The following is a 7,864-nucleotide window of genomic DNA, read 5'->3' on the forward strand; positions in this document are numbered from 1 at the left end:
GTTTTAAAAATTCAGTTCTCAGCAATTTTTAATTATGGATAATGGTTCATTTTGCCATATGGGTCCCTCAGCATCTCTCAAAGTTCCCTCTAAATACAGACTAATGTCCTGGCTCTCAGCCCTTTTTAAAAATCCCACTACTCCAACAGGCAGAGCAGCTCTCTTTGAAGTCGTGACCCAATTCTTACATGGAGTGTCGGAAGTTATCCCTGAACTTGGATTTGTGTGGTTACATGTGCCTCCCTGCTTTACTTTCAGATGACTTTAAGGAGGTCAAAACATCATGGGACTCATAATGAAGTGAGAAATAAACAGTCTGCGTCCCCTGGCCATTCCCTCTCCCTCCAGCCATCCAGGTGGTGGAATAATTTCAGCCCAGAGTTTAACACAGCATAAAGCTCAGTACTTCTTTTCACAAAGTTAGTGCCAGGCCCTGCTGCAGAAGCACCACTGACTGGGCTCTTTAGAAGAGGAATTTGTATTTCACACAGGGTGGGATTTAAGTCAGCAAAGATTTACTCAGAACACTAATCCAACGTCCCACCTCAGTGAAAATAGTCAGCCTATTGTGAGGAATTCGCATAAAGCCTGGTACTGCAGGGGAGCAAGCTTTTCCAAAAGCCTTGGTAATAGGAAACTGTAATACCCCAGCCACTAAAATATTATTCCCCACATTAGTGAAGAATGGTTCCTGGCAAGCTTTCCCCTCCTCTGGACTTTCCTCCTCCTCCTCCCATCACACACATTTTCATTTTTCATTCCACTGCTGCTCCTCTACCTTTATCCAGCTTATATTTAGCTCCTGTTAACTCAGAAAGGAGAAAGCAATCTGTAAAAAACAAGTGCAAGCTTGAACCTGTACACATAATGAAGTGTCGTTTAACAACATTAATTAATTCAGTATTAACAGGCGCTGCATCAGGGCCCAGATGGGGCATCCCCTGTCTCCAGGGCATCTCTCTGCCTTTTGAAGCCCAAGTCACTCTCAGCCTGTGCAAGGAAATAAACAAAGACCAAACACCAGCACCAAGCTCAAGTTGAATCTGAAACCCTTTGTTGTTTCCACCTGGCTTGGGAACTTTTTCGGCAATATCTCATCAGGGACAATATTTCTTCTTCTCTGATGCAACCGGGATACAGTGTATTGACATTATCTAATGGAACATTTTAATCCTACATAGCAGTAACGTGTAGATGGCAGTTTTAGTAATAAATTAAGAGCTTTTTTTTTTCCTCTGAAGAACTAGATGCAATTTCTGTTCTGTTGATTGCATGGCACATACATGTTTTAAAATTAATATATTCCAAGCTACTTTCAAAAAAAATCAGTCCCTACTAACAATAAAAGAGAGGCTCTGGCCTTGCAAAGGTGGTTTAATATGTCTCAAAATGAAATCTGCACTAAATATCCACTTTAGATTTGTATCTGCTGTTAATTATTTCCAGTACTTCCTTGCTTAATGAACTTAAATGCATCACTGCCATTATAATGAGACTATGGGCATTTTAGGTCAAATGTTTTCAATTTATCGTGTACTTGTAACCCACTGACTTCCAGAGATGGGTGGAAACAACGATTTCAACACTAACTTTGTCATTTGGTGCCTGGAGAGGTCTTTTTTCTGTGCAACCATTAAAGCTATCCACTGTAACAGTGCTTCAAACACTTGGAAAAAATCCTTACACAGTCTGTGGTCTAGAACAGAAACTAATGTCTTCCTTCTTGAATAATACTGGGATAGATACAACAAATTCCTGATCAGAAAGCTGTTTCAAGTTCAATTTTTATTTCTATGTTTTTTTCAAAATGCTATTTGATAGGGTATTACATTAAGTTTAAGGTAACATTTTACAGCACATTCTATATTAATCTTGAGTCAGTACTAGATTCTTGTGCAGCATTTCTCAAAACCAAACAATTTCTGAGGTGACTTTGACCCATCACAAGATGATGCATGTGAGCTGGGTGAGTTCCTGGGGTCGTGCCGTGCGTTGCTGTGGGTGCTTCCATCCCAGAGCTCTTGCCTGTCCCCATCAGGCCATGGGAGAGGGAAAGCAGAGCTGGCTGACTTCTCCCGGTTCTGCAATTCCGGAGCCATCCTCGGAGCTCACACTGCCCTGCACCAGCTTCCCCAGGTGGCCTTTTTGCCAGCTGTGGATTGCATCACTTGGCTCTGGTTCCCTCCCCGAGATCCCCAGTGCACATTGGCCACGGAAGGGGTGGTGTATTTATTGCACCAGTTCTGTGCCATCCCCAAACAGAACGGGGATTATCCACAAGTATTTCATTGCAAAGATATTTCAGCATTGTGTGGGTGCAGTGGGGAGATTTCCCCTAAAATCTCAGTTTGAGTTCAGACCTCTGCTTGTGAAAAGTCCACAAGAATTTCAGTCTGCACATGGGTCAGATTGGATTCTCTCTTTGCCAGACACACCAGCTCACTGTGATTTAACTGAACTTCTGCGAAGTACAGAAACAATAACTTGTAGTCAGATTACATGGTTATAAATTTAGATTCTTACTTATTTGGATTCTTACTTCCATACTTTATGTTCATCCCATTTCCACTCTTTGCAGTAACAGGATGTTTTAAAAATTTAGATCTTATCAATTTTTAATTAGGGATAATGGCACATTTTGCCATATGGGTTCCTCAGCTTCCCTCGAAGTTCCCTCTAAATACAGACTGATGTCCTGGCTCTTGGTGGCACTAAGGAGACCTGGCACCAGTGAGAGTGTAGCTCTCAATTTAAAAAAAAGAGGGGTAATTAAAGTAACAGATACTTTTATATTGAGTTTAAACCAGCTTTGTTGTTAACCTAAAACTCCTTCAAAATATCAGCAGCTAGTAATGCAAAAATTAAATGGTAAATGGATCTCAGTACAAAAAAGTACATTTTTACTGTGATTCTTTTAATGTGGGAGTTCTTATCTATGATTTATTAGAGTAAATTGAACACATTCAAGAGGATATTTTTAAGCTAATGAAAGGAGCTGCTCCTTTCTTTGCTGTATTCCTGGTACAGCAGCATTGGTTCAGAGCCTGAAGATGCACTATGAAAAGTAATGTGGTAAATGTGTATGAATGTTGGAGGAAGGCTGAGGGAGCAGAAACAAAGACTTTTCGTGTGTTTTCAAATTAATGACAGTCTTTAGTTAAGCAAATTACAGTTCTTGTTATCAGCCTTTCAGAGGAGGCCTCTATGAACTAAAATAAAAAGCCATGGTAGAAAATGTTTTTCTTCTTTCACCAACAATGATTTCATCATAATAATATTGTTAACCCAATTCATGTATTTAAGCAGAAAGAAGAGACTTCACTTAGTGTTGGAATTTATCAATCATACAGTTCTAGATGAGCTCCAGTGTTATTTCCATGGTCTGGATAACAAAGAGCTTAAAAATACCTTTTCCAGTTAAAACAAGCAATTGAGTACCTTCACAACAATAGTGAAAGAACTCATGGAAAGATTAATCATAAATAAAATGTTATTGCTTCTAGATCACACCGTTTATTGTTGTGGTTTGTCATACAGATATAAAATATGTTAATTCTTTATTAAGAACAAGGGTTAGTGTTGTAGTTTAAGGCTTCCAACTGGTATGAAATGATCTGCAGAACTGGAACATTAGACTGGATGATTGAAGGAGGACTTGGGTAGCAGCAGTGCTACTGCAGAGAATTCGGACCCATCTCTGAAATTCGGAAGAGCTAAAAGTATGCAGTACTTTGCATTCCCACCTTGTCCTTCTCCTTCACTGTCTCATGTCTTTTAATCACTTCTGGTTTGTCCTGCTGCTGATAGGTTGGGTGCTGTGCCAAAATCTATACTGTACTGTGCCAAAATCCTGCTCTCTTTTGCTCATCACCTACATTAGCAGTTGCTAATTGTAGTAGGATCAGGACATTGATGACTTTGGGAAATGAGGGCAGTCTGTGCCTCAGAGTCAGTTCTGATGTAGCAGGAGGGTTTTTTCAGTCCGTGCTTTTATACCTTGAGTACTTTTAAAACAAACAGAACCTGCTTCTTATTAAACTGTTTTATTTGGTTTTGTTGGGTTTTTTCCCTTTTTATTTTTTTCCCTTTCCTTTGTTATACACCATGATCTCATCTGAGAATATTTTGTTAACACAAAGTGGAATTACTAAACTTTCTGATTTAGGTTTTGCTTAAACATGAGCTGCCCCGGGTGATGTTTATACAGATTATGTGGTTACACAATGGTACAGGGCTCCTTAACTGATTTCAAAAGACCCTACACATGGAAAATATATGTGTGGGTTTTTTTGGAGGGGGATGGCACCTCTAATTCAACTGGTATAGAAAAAGCAATTTCCTGCACATGAACTTCTGGATACAGTGCCATATTAGCAAAATGAAAATAATCATATAAAAGCTAAATTAAAATGGTGACATGTAATGTACCTACATTTAAGGTCAGAGTTAACATTATGTTCTGGTTCCAGATTCAGTCAAAGCAGTGCAAAGTTTATCTTTAAAAATAGCACTGTTATTGTATAAACCAAACAGCAGAGCTGTTTTATAAACCTGTAGAAAATGGTAATCTATGTTATTCCTGGGTAACCTGTGCCTGTTTGCCCTGCAGATGGTTTTCCATGTTGTCCATACCAAAAACATCCATCAGTGCTGGCACTGAGCCCCTGGATGATCAGTGACAAGGGCTCTCTATGGAGCAATGCAAGAGAAAATGCTGGAAAAGTGAGGAAGCAGCAATGTGTAACTTTGGAGACACAGCATACATGGTTAACAATGCGGTAACTTGGAATTTTTTCCAAGTGTGTACTTAATTTCCACTAAAGATTTTTCCTGCATTTTGTAAATTTCTGTTATTGTCCACCTACTATTATGGAATTCTGTAGAGGTTTGGAATTGTGGAGAGGAGTGGTAACTCCTGTTATAAGTCATGCTCTCACTTATGCTTTAGATATTGATTATTATTAGTAGTAGTAGTAGCAGTAATGATTGTAACAACAGTACCTTGCAGTAGTGATTCTGGCAGTGCTGAACTATAAACATGGAGGTAAATATCTTTTTAACAAGCCAGGATAATTCCCTTAGTCTCAAGCCTCAGATACAGTTCATAGAGCAGAATGAGTCAGCGGGAAGGATCTGCTTTTACATATCCTTCTTCTCTGAGAGGAAGCACAGGGAGGAACACAGCAGTACTGGATATTTGGGTTCGTTTCAGTTTTGAAGATAGTAGGCTTTTTGATAAGAGATTTGGAATGTATTTTACCAATCCCCACATGGATACAAAAAAAGAATATGGTATACAATCTTTATATCTCTTTCAACCAGCTGATTTATTGTCTGTTCATAATGTCCTCTTTGTCAAGCAGCTGGACACTTCCTCGGAGTTTTTTATAGAGCCTAGGATTTTCAAGGATGATATTCCTGAAGTTCTGCATCCTAAAAAAAACAAGGAAAAGGTTTCCCCAGCTCACTGCCTTACTGGAAATGCTATTTCCTTTTAGAAACAGCACTTCCTATTAGAAATCCCATCCAGTTATAGTCTATTGCCCCAAAGTCATGTGGGGAGTTCACAAGGTTTAATTGGGTTGTCCACACAGAAGAATGTGGCATATCAGAAATTGCTAATTAGAGAAGTTGGGATTTTCAGAAATGCCAAGGAGATTCAGAAGTATAAGTGCCAATCCACAGTTTTCTAAGTATTTCAGTTAATTTAAATTCACTGATGTTATAATTACTATATGCACTGAGATGCAGTTGTAGACACTAATGGTTTAAAAAAAAAAGTGTTCTGTTCAGACACTGAATTTTGTTTCCCCTGATGTCAGTGGGAATAGGAAAGGATTTAAGTTTTGCCATTTCCATTAGCAAAATCAAAAATCCAATAGGCAATTTCCTGCCATAAAAAGATCTGAGAGAACAGATGGAGGAAAAATAATCTAATTGAAATGCATTTTCTTTTTTACTAGCTTGCTCTATTTCATTTTTAAGAGCATACCTAAAATGTCTTCTTCCACAAAGAGAGCTTGTTCATTAAGTCTTAAAATAAATGACAAGCAAAAAGCTTTTTTACAAATCCAGAATGCTCGTGGTGATACCAGGCATTTCTTATGACTGATTAACACCACAAAAACTCAAACTAAAAGGATGAAGCCCTCTGTTGAGGACAGCCCAGTGAAGCTTTCACCAGCAGCAGGCTCTTCTGAATCATTCTTTCTATTGCAATAGAAAATGCAGTTGCTGCAGAGGAATGAAGGGTCTCATTCCTTTCTAGGGGACGGGGAAAAGGAAAGATCAGAGGGCAAGTTTTCTTCCCACAGCTCAATTACAGAAGGGGTTACTCCTCTCTCTTGTTCTGTCCTTCCCAATCTCTGATACTTGTAGTGGGACGTGTTAAAATCTCCAGAGTCATTGATTTTGTTGAGGATGGACTGACTTAGTGTTACAGATACATTTTCAGAAGGTGTTGAGTTATAACAACAAAGTTTAACACTTAAAATGAAGTGGAGCTTTGGAGACAAGGAAGGGAAAGCAGTTCATCCATTAGGCTACTTGGATTCCTCAGAAGTCTTTGTAACCCTTCAAAATCCTTCACAAACATTTTGAGAGCTTTCAGGGGGATTTATTTTATTTTCTCTTAGTATGTTTATTTGGGTTTCTTTTCTTTTCCATGTAAGATGAATCGCACAGAGACAGCATAAAAGGACATTATAAAGTGCCCCACTTCGGAAGTGGCCACCACCATCCAGCTGTGGTAGCTGGAAGCTAAATAGGAATGGAGGAATGGAGGCTGTTCTTTCAGCATGAGGACATGATACAGGAAGTTGGTCTCTTCCTCTGGCTTTAGAGGGGTATTAGTCCATCCATTTCAGACATCGGATTTATTTGTTTATGCTAGAAGCATCTGTTTTCCTTCCATACACCCAAGGAAGAGAAGCAGAGATTCTCAGAAAATGCTTCATATGCCTCAAATTAGGCAATAATTAAACTATTAAATCAGATGTTCCAAACTGTTTATGGAAGACAGGGATCCTACCTTTCTCATGTGGGCCCTTTAATTTAAGAAGCTCCAGAATGACAGTCTTAAAGTTGGGCAATATCCCTCAGGTATGCAGAAGAGGAACATATGGCTGTGGATATAGTAAAATCAGCTCTGGAAACACTGCTGGCAGGGAGTCTGAACACACCTGGGCTGGGCTGAAAACCCATTGTATCTTCTGACACACTCAGAGAAGATCTTGCACGTTGGAGGAAGAATCTGTAGTCAGAGGTGCTGCATTTTCCTGGCTGCCCAGAAGATTTAAGTTGATGACCTTATGATATGTGTCTAATTTCCTATTCCATGTTCAAAAACTGCATGACTCTAAGAATTTCAGGCTCTGTTCATGAGTGTGAATCACATCCACAGAAACATAAAGGGTAGGGCAGGACATGTAAATGCAATTTGGAAATAAAGATATGAGGACTCGCTAAAGAGAGGTGAAACAGCTCCAGCTACCCTGACAGTCCATTCATAACCCCTATCTAGCAAATTAGAAGAGTATTTTGGGACAGTCCTCAGCCAGCAGAATCCTCCTAGAGGGAATAATTTCTCCAGTATAATTTAGATAAAACTCTTGGGCCCTTACCTACCTTAGAACTAGGAGCTAAAATAATAACTCACCTTCCACCCACCCATTGTACCAATTCAGAACGGTGAGCCAAAAACCATGAACTAGGTTACACAGCAACAGAATAAGGCCCAGACATCCCAGATGTTACTGAAGTAGGTGCAATGACAAAAAAAAAAAAAAAAAAAAAAAAAAAAGAGATAATTTAAGTAGAGAACAGACACAGAATAGCACTAGATGAGAAGACTCTTAACCTGATG

The sequence above is a fragment of the Coloeus monedula genome (assembly GCF_965178545.1).
Source record: "Coloeus monedula genome assembly, chromosome: 15".
NCBI lineage: Eukaryota > Metazoa > Chordata > Aves > Passeriformes > Corvidae > Coloeus > Coloeus monedula.